At 41.3% G+C, this 14,065-nt stretch overlaps 1 long non-coding RNA gene across 1 annotated transcript; it reads left to right on the forward strand.

The window, feature by feature from the left end:
- The first annotated feature begins 2,300 nt into the window (after positions 1-2,300).
- Positions 2,301-5,248, forward strand: LOC123130561 (uncharacterized). Its single transcript, XR_006463871.1, has 3 exons — positions 2,301-3,031; positions 3,121-4,391; positions 4,561-5,248. It is a non-coding gene; the product is annotated as an uncharacterized lncRNA (long non-coding RNA).
- The last annotated feature ends 8,817 nt before the right edge of the window (positions 5,249-14,065 follow it).

A 14,065-nucleotide genomic window follows, 5' to 3' on the forward strand; every position in this document is an offset into this window, starting at 1 on the left:
CTCTTGGCAATGGAGTTTGCATGTATTAGCTATGAGTTCTGTAGCAGAGAGGCAAATATGATAGCGGATGGATTAGCAAAACATTGTTTTAGCAATAGTACTTCTGAGGTTTGGGAGACTTTCGTCCCTGATTTTATTCTTCAAAACTATGTAAATGACCTTGCTATTATCTGAGGAATAAAGTTATTACGATCAAAAAAAAAATCTGTGGCATGCAAGACTAACCAACTCAGCTAACAATTGGATACATTCAATAAATAGAAATGTGATAGTTAAGCTTTTTTCACTTTCATATGAGCTAAAAAAAGCATTTTTCTTCTTGTGTTTTTTGGATTTCTCAAGTTGTCTTGTAGTCTTCCATACACCAATTGGTTGTATACCTTGCCATGTAGGTTCGTTGTAAATATCATGGCAACTTCACATGAAGGATTTTCTGGGTTGAAACATACTCTGGTAATTTCTGTGCATATGGCATGGTAATTTGTGCACCGGGACCCGATAACTTACATACAAATGTCATGGTAACTTCGATCGGGGGTGAAAAAATTATTGAAACATCTCCCCGGTAATTTATCTGTAAACAACGTGGTATTTTCTACATGGCAACCCTGATAATTTAGCCACAAACAACCACGACAACTTTGACCAAAAATGTATCCTGGTAACTTTTGTATAAACATCATGGTAATAACGCATCATATACATGATAACTTAGATACAAACATCATGATAATTTGGACCCCGAAGAAAAAATATTGAAAAATATAATCTTGATAACGTTTGCGTGAAGCACTGCATACCTTATACTTAGGTGAACTGCGCGGGAGGGGGGGGGATGGTGGGATTTATTGAAAAACATATTCCCGGTACTTTGTGTGCAAATAACACGGTATTATACGCACATGAGAGTTGATAACTCATATACAAATATCGCGATAATTTTTTGACCGAGGGAATGAAAATTGTTGAAAACCATACCCCGATAACTTTTGTGCCACATGGTAATATACACAACAAAGGTATAACTCACTATAAACAACATAATCACTTTTTGACCCTCGGATAAAAGTTTGTTCAAAATATATTCCGGAAACTTTTGTGTAAATGACGTGGTAACTTATGTATGACAGACATGATAACTTAGCTAGCCCAAAGATGATAACTTTTGGTCTGAAAAAAATCATCAAAACATATCAACATGGGATCTAGTTTCGAAGATCTCGTCGAGATGAATTTTTTTGTGAAGACGGTTTTTTAATCGGAGCGACGGTTTGATCTACAAAACATTTTAAAGTTTGAAAAAAGGAAAAATCTAGGATGACATCAGCTTTTCATCCTTTAGTGCATATATCTCCACTACTTATCTCCACTACTTATCTCCACTACTTATAAAAAATCAAACATTAGTTTCACTAAACACACATAACAAAACACACACAGACGCACTACCACCGTTTGATTAGGCCCACTAATTTTAATCTAACAGCTAGCTTTATCCTGACCTATTTTTCGGTGTGCACTTAGTATTTTGCGTTGACTGACCATGCTTTACCTGGAGGAAAACAAATTCCATGCGCCTGTGATCGCAACTCCTATAATCATGCATCCCACGCAAAAAAAAGAAACATATCCCCTCATAAAAAGAAACAGACCCCCCGACAGATCTAAAACGCGTCATTAGGACACCTACAATGCCGGGCGCTAGGATTAATATCCTGCCTAATTGGCAGTTAGGCTAGAAAATCCTAGTGTCTTACCTGGCATCGGCACAAAGGTTAGAGGCGGACGCTTCGTCTTTTTTTCCTGCCAGGCTTGAAAGATGCATGTAGCGATCGAGTTTCCCTGCTGGTTTTGGGATTAATCAGCGCCGGTCCTTAGGGCCCAGCGTTTTTTTAACATCAGTACAGACACAAGCGTTCATATACACGCGCATACACTCACCCTATGAATGCACACACGCACATCCTACCCCTATGAGCACCTTCGAGAGACTGAGCCGGCATATCATCTTGAGATTTACGAAGTCACCGTAGGCGCCTCGTCGTCTCCTCCCACTGAAAGCGCATCGCCGGAAATCCTGAAATAAATTCAGGAATAATGCGAGCACCAGGATTTGAACCCTGATGGGTTGGGGATAGCACTGTCTACCTGACCAACTTAACCACAGGTTGATTCGCCTTAGCACCCAGCGTTGGCGTGTAAAACGCTAAGCTAATTTTTTATTTTATAATGCTTATTTTTTTCATCATAAGCGCCGATGCAAGCGCTCTGCAATGGACATGCCCTTAGCAAACCTCCACCGCGCCCCACCCACGACATCTTGATTGCACGACGCCCTCCCCTACCCGCCGCCTACCTCGCTCGCAGCCTCAACCACATCGCGGCTACTGGTGTCGGGCACCATGCAGAGCGGCCGCGCGGGCCAGCCCACGCCGACGTGAGAGAAGTACGTGTCGCTCCCGACGCCGGACAACACCGGCCCCTGTATCTCCGTCGTCGATGCCACGAAGATCGGCATGGTGTTGGCCTGATTCAGGTCGGCACGGGAGATCCCATCGGCAGCCAGAGATGCGTGCGCCGACAATGCGGCGGCCCAGGCCGATTCGCGGCGCAGGCGGGCGAGAACGAGGGACACGTGGCTCTGGTGCCGGGCCTGCTCCTCCCGGATGAAGTCCCCGGAGTGAAGCCGCAGGGCGAGCCCGCTCTTCCCGCTGGAGTGCTCCTCCCTAGCAAGAACATCGGTGTCGCTCGTGGAGAGGGACTGGTGGAGGTGGACGGCGTCGGTGGTGGCGGCTGCGTTGACGCCGCCCTGACGGATCGCACAGGCCCCAAAAATCCGGCTTCGTACATCATGAAGGTGGAACTGTACTTTCTTCCGTGATGATATCCAGCTTTGCCGGCGGCCGTGGTGGCGCTACCCTGCCGGATCACAGATAAGCTGCTGCAGCAGAACAGCCCCAGAAAAGATGCCCACCTATTGAGCGAGCAGGACGAGCTCTGTAGTTGTGTCACCACGTTGCTGATGTGCGTCGTAAGTTCCTACTCTACAGCTATCAGTACTTGTGTTGTTCGTGCCATACTAAGCCTAACCTGGGATGTGGTCTTCATTTTCGGCTGCAGAACAGTTTCCCATCGAGGATGTACTTGTATATAATCACGCCATGATGCCAGATCGAAAAGCCCACACACTGTAGGTCAAGACTCCATCCAGTCATTGATCAATTTATTATTCATCAGTTGATCCCATACTTTTGCTGGTCTAACCGTTGCACTGAATATATTAAAAATACTAAATATATTCATTACTTATCATGATGTGTTTCAATGGAATATAAGATCAGTTTATTGATACTTTCTCTGTAAAGAAATATAAGAGCATTTAGATCACTGGAGTACAGTACAATCTTTACTATCTTGCACAATAGTGGACATATTTCTAAATATGTACAAAAAACACCAAGTTATATAATTAGGTAAACTATGAATTTTACAAATCTCCAGAATTAGGGTCCCATTTTTCATTTCGCTCCAGGACCCCACATTCGTGTAAAAGGCAGAGGGGGCGTCACTACAGCCAACGGGAAGATGGATGATGGATGGTGTATGGATGGGGGTGGAGATGAGATCTCACGGCATTCTTATACTTCCCTCCACTCCCCTGTGCTGCCTTTACTTATCGTTTATCTCACATTGCATATAGTGGAGCATGGTGTCCATGGATTAATTTTTTCGAGGGTACGATGTCCATGGATATTAAGGGAGGCAGCCGGACGACTAGATAGTTTTGGTGGACTACTGGCGGGGGGCATAGGGGACATGCTCTTGGTTTCCATCTAATTTACTTTGCTTATTATGTCTTTTCTGAAGTTGCTGAGTAGGCAGTGGCATGATTAGAAATAGAAACCTAGTGATTTAAAATGGTTTGCCACCAGGTGTGTTGCAAATCTAATATACTGGCTGATGTTCCAGAGCAAAGCATCTTGACCTGCATGTGGTTATTCATTCGGGATGGTGAGAGCGGTGCTAACATAGGAATCATTTATTTGAACACTTCTATATTTTGTAACCATGGTGCTAAGATGTCGGCCGACCGCGTGTGTCGCCTCCCGCAATCAGTGAGATCCGAGAGGAAGAGGGGAGGCAGAGAGGGGACGGAGTGGGTAACAAGGGAGGCTAGGGAGGACGAAGAGGATAGAGAAACCTGGAAGCGCGATGGTGAAGGTATGGCCTCCCCAACCCCAAGCAGCCCTAACCACAGTAGCAAAGTGTGCATCCATTGAAATAAACCAGACATTGCTTATGTACACTACTAATGATTGTAGGATTATATTTCGGAAGGAACCAATTTTTTATGGTCACCACAACCATGATCATATTTTCAAATAGCCAAGGTTAGTCACAATTGTCTTTTTTTTTCAGAAAAGGTGTGTGCATGCATGCATGCTAAATATCATCTTTCACTTTTTACATCAATGTATTGTAGTCAGTAAGAACGTCCTTTTATACTTATGAGCAGGTGCTACGTACATATCAACTTAATGTTTATTTGAACAAATGCAGAATTGTGATTGATCCTCGGCTAGAGGCACCGATTGGGAGTTAACTCACACTATGAACATCTTATTCTTATGAGGTAACCATAACACATTTTCTTGATTGACATGCATCCCTTAACACAGGCATAACAGGAAACCTTGGTCAGACCCTGGAACATAAGGTGGAGAATTACAGTAGGTTGTTGACATCTTTGAAAGTTGTTTGTTACATTGATTTTTCTCAATAGATTCATATTAGGCCCGGGTTTATTTGAATGCCAAACACATTTTATGGCTACAACTGTATGTCAGGGGGAGTTATAGTTATCACAAGGCTAATGACATGTGAATTTTTAGAGACTTCTGGAGTGTTGTACATATGCAAAAACTTTTTAAGGTGCATGCCATCAACTTCTGGATTTTCTTTATTTGCATCTCTTGTCCATTTTTCTTGGTCATATAAATCTTAAGGTAGTCTACTTCGCACCAGTGAGCTTCAATAAATTAATAATATGATTCTTTATCGTAGTACTATGAACTTTTATTTTCATGAAATTACAATGTTTATTATAAGTAAGTGTGGTTCTACCTTTAAAGGTTTGCACAACTGATTTGTCTGTCAGCGAGTTCTCTAACTGGTTTCACGTGTACTTGCTACAGCCGCAGGAGCAAGGATGTCATATTATGCAGATTGATGGTTTGATTCTGTATGAACTTGCAATGTTTTGTTTCTTAGATGCACAAACTTGTATCTCGGAACTCTAACGAATTATGTCATTTGATCAGCTTATGTGGAAACTACCAATTTCCATTGCCTCCACGCGCACTTGCATTTCTTTTTTGCTTGGTGCTTATTGGCAGTGGCCCATTTGTAGGTACTAACTAGAAGAAATTAAGATTGAAGATATATATTTCGTGATTGGAAATAGTGTACCTCAAATTTAGTTTAGTTTGGTAGTTAATGATCTTTGGTGCATGCTAAGCAATGGACATGGGCATGTTGATTCATAAAGCACAATATTTCCAGTCATTTGTATGACTTAGGAATTATATGCTCTTTGCATGAGATTTCAGCTTTTCAAAAGGTAGATTTTCATTACGATAGCACTATTATTATGTTTTTGATCAATATATTTTAGTCGAGACGTGCATTGCACGTGCATACTTACTAGTGCATGTAATTAGAGAGATGAGTGCATGTGAAAGGAAAAATTAGTCATTCTAATGCATGCATGTATATAATTAAAGTGAAGTAAGAATCGTTCTTGCCTATTGCTAAAATCCGAACGTTTGATAGTTATAAAAGTCCCTAATCTAATTAAGCAACTAACGTAAAGAAGCCTTATATAGAGCGACTTGCCGCAAATAACAACAGCTACTGAGTTTGACTTGAGCATAAGAAACTGTGGTCAAGTTAGGGGAGGCAGGCCACCTCCATCACCGTCTACACGATTGTGCGGATCTTAGAGGGAGATTGACACAATCCGTATGCGCATTCTTGTATGCTGGCTCGGATTCTTGCACGCTCCTACAGATTCTCTCCGTTTCTCTCTTAACTTCTCCTTTCCCATAACCATGCATGCATCACCCCGGACCCGGAGCAGTAAGCCAGTAAGCACTAGACGGAAAATTGTATAACAAAAGACGCTGATCGAAGCTCACATGCCGACTGCGGCAAAGCAACAATGATCGCAGGAGATCAGCGACGCTTCGCCGGAGATAGCTTGCAAGCACATGAAGCGGCTGTGGCTGCTAAAGTGCAGATCGATCGCCAAGATACTATGTGTGATTTAAAACTGCAGATTACAGTGTATGCGGCACGTACGTTTCAGTACGTTTAAGGAGTATACATCTGTGGAGTATCCACCCTACTCGATCTTCTATGGAAAGTCCAAACCACGCCGCCGCCTCCTCACGTGCCCCGGTGCCGACGTCGACGTCGATCATTACCCCCGCGCGCCGTCGCCGAAGTTCCACGGCCCGCGGGTTATCTCTCATGGCCATTAAGAAGGCCGCTGCTCAGCTCTTTTTCTTTTTCTTTTGGGGGGTAACTGTTTTCTGTTTAACCAGCTAGAAGATGTAGCTGTCTGTAAATTTGGAATGTGAGTCATGTACAAGTGTACATATCTGGTTTTTTTTTTAACAGTACAGACGCAAAACGTTCATATATACGCGCATACACTTATCTTTTATAAATGCACACATGCACATCCTACACTTATGAGCACCTTCAGGAGGCTGAGCCGGCATATCATCAAAGTCATCATAGGCGCCTCGTATTTCACAGGAACGTCTCCTTCAACTGAACGCGCATCGCCGAAAATCCTAAAATAATTCAAGATAAATGCAAGCACCAGATCTTAAACCCTGATGGGCTAAGAATGCCACTGTCCATCTAACCGTCCAACAAGATGTTGGTTCGCGTGTACATATCTGCTTGTAATATATTTTATAAGTTAACCAAGTAGTACCCCCATGGTACTTTACATATAGAATCCAGTTGACCCTAGTGGCGGATCAAGAATGAGATTTCCTACCCCGAAAAAAAAACAATGAGATTTCCTATTGATTCCACAAGTTTATCTAGTTAAGTCAAACATATCATTGTTGACAATACAAATAAGTCAAACATATTAACGAACATGACCGCCCAATGACGACGATGATAGCGACGACCTGTTTAACTGGTTAACTATTAAAGATCCAGTTAAGCAATAGTGTGGATATTTTTCAATCAGATCTTGCGACGAAGAACAACTTAACATGTCTCAGTATATACATTTCACCAACAAATTTCAGCTCAGCATGTTATCCTGTGATGTAGATGTTCAATGACTGTATCGCAGACCTAGGCCTCCGCAAACTAGATAGGGTTGGTGTCAGATTTACCTGGACCAACCACCAGGCAGACCCGACTCACTTCGTTCTGCCTAGTCTCTCCGGAATGGGAACTGTGATGCCCCCAGGCATCTCTTTGCGCGATTACCCGGATCGGGTCAAACCATATCCCTCTCCTACTCTCGTCCGAGAAAGAACCCCCCCTCCCCCCCCGCTTTCGATTCGAGGCTGTCAGCAGCCGCTGGCCGGCGCAGCCTCCCCGGCCCTTCTCGGCGGTTGACACCCTCCACTTTTGCGCTAAACGCACCCACCAATTTATGAAGGGTTGGGGCGCGAACCTGGGCCAGGCTGTTCGCGACCGGAAGAAAGCCATCCTAGCCGCCATTCATGCCCTTGACCTCCGGGCCGACACCTCTAGTATTTCCCCTGACGAGTAGATTCTTCGGTACGACCTCGAGGAATAGCTCATGGTCATATACACGGATGAGGAGGCATATTGACGCCAATGGGGTACCCAACGATGGGTCCTTAAGGGTGATGCTAGTACGGCCTACTTCCACGCCATCGCGAATGGTCGTCGCCGCCGCAACACGATTCCCCTCTTATGGGATGGTGGGCTCCTCCTCCAGCTTCCAGATGAGATCCGGGCCCATGTAGACGACTGATGACCCACAAGTATAGGGGATCTATCGTAGTCCTTTCGATAAGTAAGAGTATCGAACCCAACGAGGAGCAGAAGGAAATGATAAGCGGTTTCCAACAAGGTATTCTCTGCAAGTACTAAAATAAATGGTAACAAATAATTTTGTGATTGGATAATTTGTAACGAGCAACAAGTAAGAAAAGTAAATAAAGCGCAACAAGGTGGCCCAATCCTTTTTGTAGCAAAGGACAAGCCTGGACAAACTCTTATATAGAGAAAAGCGCTCCCGAGGACACATGGGAATATCGTCAAGCTAGTTTTCATTACGTTCATATGATTTGCGTTCGGTAGTTTGATAATTTGGTATGTGGGTGGACCGGTGCTTGGGTACTGTCCTTACTTGGACAAGCATCCCACTTATGATTAACCTCTATTGCAAGCATCCGCAACTACAACAAAAGTATTAAGGTAAACCTAATCATAGCATGAAACATATGGATCCAAATCAGCCCCTTACGAAGCAACGCATAAACTAGGGTTTAAACTTCTGCCACTCTAGCAACCCATCATCTACTTATTACTTCCCAATGCCTTCCCCTAGGCCCAAATAATGGTGAAGTGTTATGTAGTCGACGTTCACATAACACCACTAGAGGAGAGAGAACATACATCTCATCAAAAAATCGAACGAATACCAAATTCACATGACTACTAATAGCAAGACTTCTCCCATGTCCTCAGGAACAAACGTAACTACTCACAAAGCATAATCATGTTCATAATCAGAGGGGTATTAATATGCATATAGGATCAGAATATATGATCTTCCACCAAATAAACCAACTAGCATCAACTAGAAGGAGTAATTAACACTACTAGCAACCTACTAGTACCAATCCCGGACTTGCAGACAAGAATTGGATACAAGAGATGAACTAGGGTTTTGAGAGGAGATGGTGCTGGTGAAGATGTTGATGGAGATTGCCCTCTCCCGATGAGAGGAGCGTTGGTGATGACGATGGCGATGATTTCCCCCTCCCGGAGGGAAGTTTCCCCGGCAGAACAGCTCTGCCGGAGCCCTAGATTGGATCCGCCAAGGTTCTGCCTCATGGCGGCGGAGTTTCGTCCGAGGAGATGGCTTATGATTTTTTCCTCATCGAAAGACTCCATATAGCAGAAGATGGCCATCGGAGGGCCACTAGGGGGCCCACGAGGTAGGGGGCGCGCCCCCACCCTCGTGGGCAGGGTGTGGCCCCCCTGGTGAACTTCTTGCGCTCAGTATTTTTTGTATATTCTGAAAACATCTTCCGTGAAGTTTCAGGACTTTTGAAGCTGTGCAGAATAGGTCTCTAATATTTGCTCCTTTTCCAGCCCAGAATCCCAGCCGCCGGCATTCTCCCTCTTTATGTAAACCTTGTAAAATAAGAGAGAATAGGCATAAGTATTGTGACATAGTGTGTAATAACAGCCCATAATGCAATAAATATCGATATAAAAGCATGATTCAAAATGGACGTATCAACTCCCCCAAGCTTAGACCTCGCTTGTCCTCAAGCGAAAGCCGAAATCGAAAAATATGTCCACATGTTTAGAGATAGAGGTGTCGATAAAAGTAAAATACGGACATGAGGGCATCATGATCATTCTTAGAACAACAACTTACATAATTATTGTCATATGATTTCTTATGCTAGATTAATAATTCAATCACAATTTCAAGTATGAATCATAAACTTCATTGAAAACTAACAAACTATAATCTCAGTCATTGGAGCAATTGCAATTTATCATAACATAGGAAAGAGTCAATGTATAAGAGCTTTTTCAGCAAGTCCACATACTCAACTATCATATAGTCTTTCACAATTGTTGACACTCACACAATACTTATGGGTATGGTGTTTTAATCGGACACAGAGAAAGATAGGGGCTTATAGTTTTTCCTCCCAACGTTTTACCTCAAGGGTAATGTCAACAATAGTAGTTCGTGAAAACTCACATCCAATTAGCCATATATACCAGGATCTTTCCATTTAGAGAGAAGTTTTCCTGCAAAAAATCTTAAATGAGAGTTGTATAGCAATAAATAATCACCTACATTAAACTCACGCTTTTGTATCCTTTTATCATGCCATCTTTTAACTTTTTCTTTAAACAACTTGGCATTTTCGTAGGCTTGGGTTCTCCATCAATCGAGTGAGCTAATATCAAATAACCTCTTCTCACCGGCAAGTTTAAAATCATAATTGAGCTCTTTAATAGCCCAATATGCCTTGTGTTCTAGTTCGAGAGGTAAGTGACATGATTTTCCATAAACCTTTTTATACGGAGACATACCCATAGAATTTTTATATGCAGTTCTATAGGCCCATAATGCATCATCAAGTTTCTTGGACCAATTCTTTCTAGACCTATTGACAGTCTTTTGCAAAATTAATTTGAGATCTGTATTACTCAATTCTACTTGACCACTAGACTGAGGGTGATAAGGAGATGCAATTCTATTATTAACATCATACTTAGCAAGCATTTTACGGAAAGCACCATCAATAAAATGTGAACCACCATCAGTCATTAAATATCTAGGGACTCCAAATCTTGGAAAAATAACCTCTTTAAGCATTTTAATAGAAGTGTTATGATCAGCACTACTAGTTGGAATAGCTTCTACCCACTTAGTAACATAATCAACAACAACTAAAATATGTGTATATCCATTAGAGGCAGGAAAAGGTCCCATATAGTCAAAGCCCCAAACATCAAATGGTTCAATAACGAGTGAATAGTTCATAGGCATTTCTTGACGTCTACTAATATTACCAATTCTTTGACATTCATCAATTTATAAGACAAACTTACGGGCATCTTTGAAGAGAGTAGGCCAATAAAAACCAAATTGCAATACCTTATGTGCGGTTCTTTCTCCAGCATGGTGTCCTCCATAAGCTTCGGAGTGACTCTTGCATAGGATCTGTTCCTGTTCATGCTCAGGTACACAACGTCTAATAGCACCATCTACTCCTTCTTTGTAAAGATGTGGTCCATCCCAAAAGTAATGCCTCAAATCGTAGAAGAACTTTTTCTTTTGCTGGTATGTGAAACTAGGTGGTATGAATTTGGCAACAATGTAATTAGCATAATCAGCATACCATGGAGCAGTATGAGAAGCATTTATGACATTTAATTGCTCATCAGGAAAGCTATCATCAATAGGTAGTGGGTCATCAAGCACATTTTCTAACCTAGACAAGTTGTCTGCAACGGGGTTCTCAGCTCCCTTTCTATCAACAATATGGAAGTCAAATTCTTGTAGCAAGAGAACCCATCTAATAAGTCTAGGTTTAGCATCTTTCTTTTCCATAAGATATTTAATAGCAGCATGATCAGTGTGAATAGTTACTTTAGAATCAACAATATAAGGTCTGAACTTATCACAAGCAAATACAACTGCTAAGAATTCTTTTTCAGTAGTAGCATAATTTCTTTGAGCATTGTCTAGGGTTTTACTAGCATATTGAATAACGTTTAATTTATTATCAACTATTTGCCCTAGAACAACACCTACATCATAATCACTAGCATCACACATAATTTCAAAGGGTAAATTCCAACCAGGTGGCTGAACAATAGGTGCAGAGATCAATGCTTTCTTAAGTATTTCAAATGCTTCTACAAAATCATCATCAAAGACAAATGGTATATCTTTTTGTAATAAATTAGTCAGAGGCCGAGAAATTTTTGAGAAGTCCTTAATGAACCTCCTATAAAATCCGACGTGACCAAGGAAACTTCTTATACCTTTGATGTCCTTGGGGCATGTCATCTTTTCAATAGCATCAACCTTGGATTTATCAACTTCAATACCTCTTTCAGAAACTTTATGCCCCAAGACAATACCTTCATTAACCATAAAGTGGAACTTTTCCCAATTCAACACAAGATTAGTTTCTTTACATCTCTGCAAAACTCGATCAAGGTTGCTCAAGCAATCATCAAAAGAAGATCCATATATGGAGAAATCGTCCATGAAAACCTCACAAATCTTTTCACAAAAGTCAGAGAATATAGCCATCATGCATCTTTGAAAGGTAGCAGGTGCATTACATAAACCAAAAGGCATACGTCTATAAGCAAAAGTACCAAAAGGGCAAGTAAAAGTAGTCTTTGATTAATCCTTGGCTGACGCAGGTATTTGAGAGAAACCAGAATAACCATCTAGAAAGCAAAAATGTGTATGTTTGGATAATCTTTCTAGCATTTGATCGATAAAAGGTAAGGGGTAATGATCCTTTTTAGTGGCCTTATTTAATTTGCAGAAATCAATTACCATCCTATAACCTGTAATAATTCTTTAAGGAATCAATTCATCTTTATCATTAGGAACGACAATAATACCTCCCTTCTTAGGGACACAATGGACATGACTTACCCACTGACTATCAGCAACGGGATAGATTATACCTGCCTCAAGGAGCTTTAGTATTTCCTTTCTTACCACTTCTTTCAGTTTAGGATTCAGCCATCGTTGATGATCACGAACTGGTTTAGCATCTTCTTCCAAATTTATTTTATGTTGACATAGAGTGGGACTAATTCCCTTAAGATCATCAAGAGTATACCCAATAGCAGCACGGTGCTTCTTCAGAGTTTTCAATAATCTCTCTTCCTCATGCTCTGAAAGGTTAGCACTAATAATAACAGGATATATCTTTTTCTCATCAAGATAAGCATATTTAAGAGTATCAGGCAATAGTTTAAGCTCAAACGTGGGATCACCCTTGGGTGGAGGAGGATCCTCTAGGATTTCAACAGGCAAATTGTGTTTCAGAATAGGTTCCTGTTTAAAGAATACTTCATCTATTTCCCTTCTTTCATTCATAAACATATCATTTTCATGGTCTAGCAAATATTGTTCTAAAGGATCACTAGGAGGTACGGCAATAGAAGCAAGACCAATAATTTCATCCTTACTAGGTAATTCTTCTTCACGGTGTTGTCTACTAAATTTAGAGAAATTAAATTCATGATACATATCATCTAAACTGATAGTAACAACATCCTTTTTTCAATCTATCTTAGCATTAACAGTGTTCAAGAAGGGTCTTCCAAATATAATGGGACAAAAGCTATCTTGTGGGGAACCAAGAATAAGAAAATCAGCAGGATATTTAGTTTTCCCACACAAGACTTCAACATCTCTAACAATTCCCATTGGTGAAATAGTATCTCTATTGGCAAGTTTAATTGTGACATCAATATCTTCTAACTCAACAGGTGCAATATCATGCATAATTTCTCTATATAGGTCAAAAGGTATTGCACTAGCACTGGCACCCATTGAAGGAAATATGCCCTAGAGACAATAATAAAGTTATTATTTATTTCCTTTTATCATGATAAATGTTTATTATTCAGGCTAGAATTGTATTAACCGGAAACATAATACATGTGTGAATACATAGACAAACAGAGTGTCACTAGTATGCCTCTACTTGACTAGCTTGTTGATCAAAGATGGTTAAGTTTCCTAGCCAGTGACATGAGTTGTAATTTGATTAACGGGATCACATCATTAGGAGAATGATGTGATTGACCTGACCCATTCCGTTAGCTTAGCACCCGATCGTTTAGTATGTTGCTATTGCTTTCTTCATGACTTATACATGTTCCTATGACTATGAGATTATGAAACTCTCATTTACCGGAGGAACACTTTGTGTGCTACCAAACGTCACAACATAACTGGGTGATTATAAAGGTGCTCTACATGTGTCTCCGAAGGTACTTGTTGAGTTGGCGTATTTCGAGATTAGGATTTGTCACTCCGATTGTCGGAGAGGTATCTCTGGGCCCTCTCGGTAATGCACATCAGTTAAGCCTTGCAAGCATTGCAACTAATGAGTTAGTTGCGGGATGATGTATTACGGAACGAGTAAAGAGACTTGCCGGTAACAAGATTGAAACTAGGTACTGAGATACCGACGATCGAATCTCGGGCAAGTAACATACCGATGACAAAGGGAACAACGTATGTTGTTATCCGGTCTGA

This window comes from Triticum aestivum, chromosome 6A (assembly GCF_018294505.1).
Source record: "Triticum aestivum cultivar Chinese Spring chromosome 6A, IWGSC CS RefSeq v2.1, whole genome shotgun sequence".
Lineage (NCBI taxonomy): Eukaryota > Viridiplantae > Streptophyta > Magnoliopsida > Poales > Poaceae > Triticum > Triticum aestivum.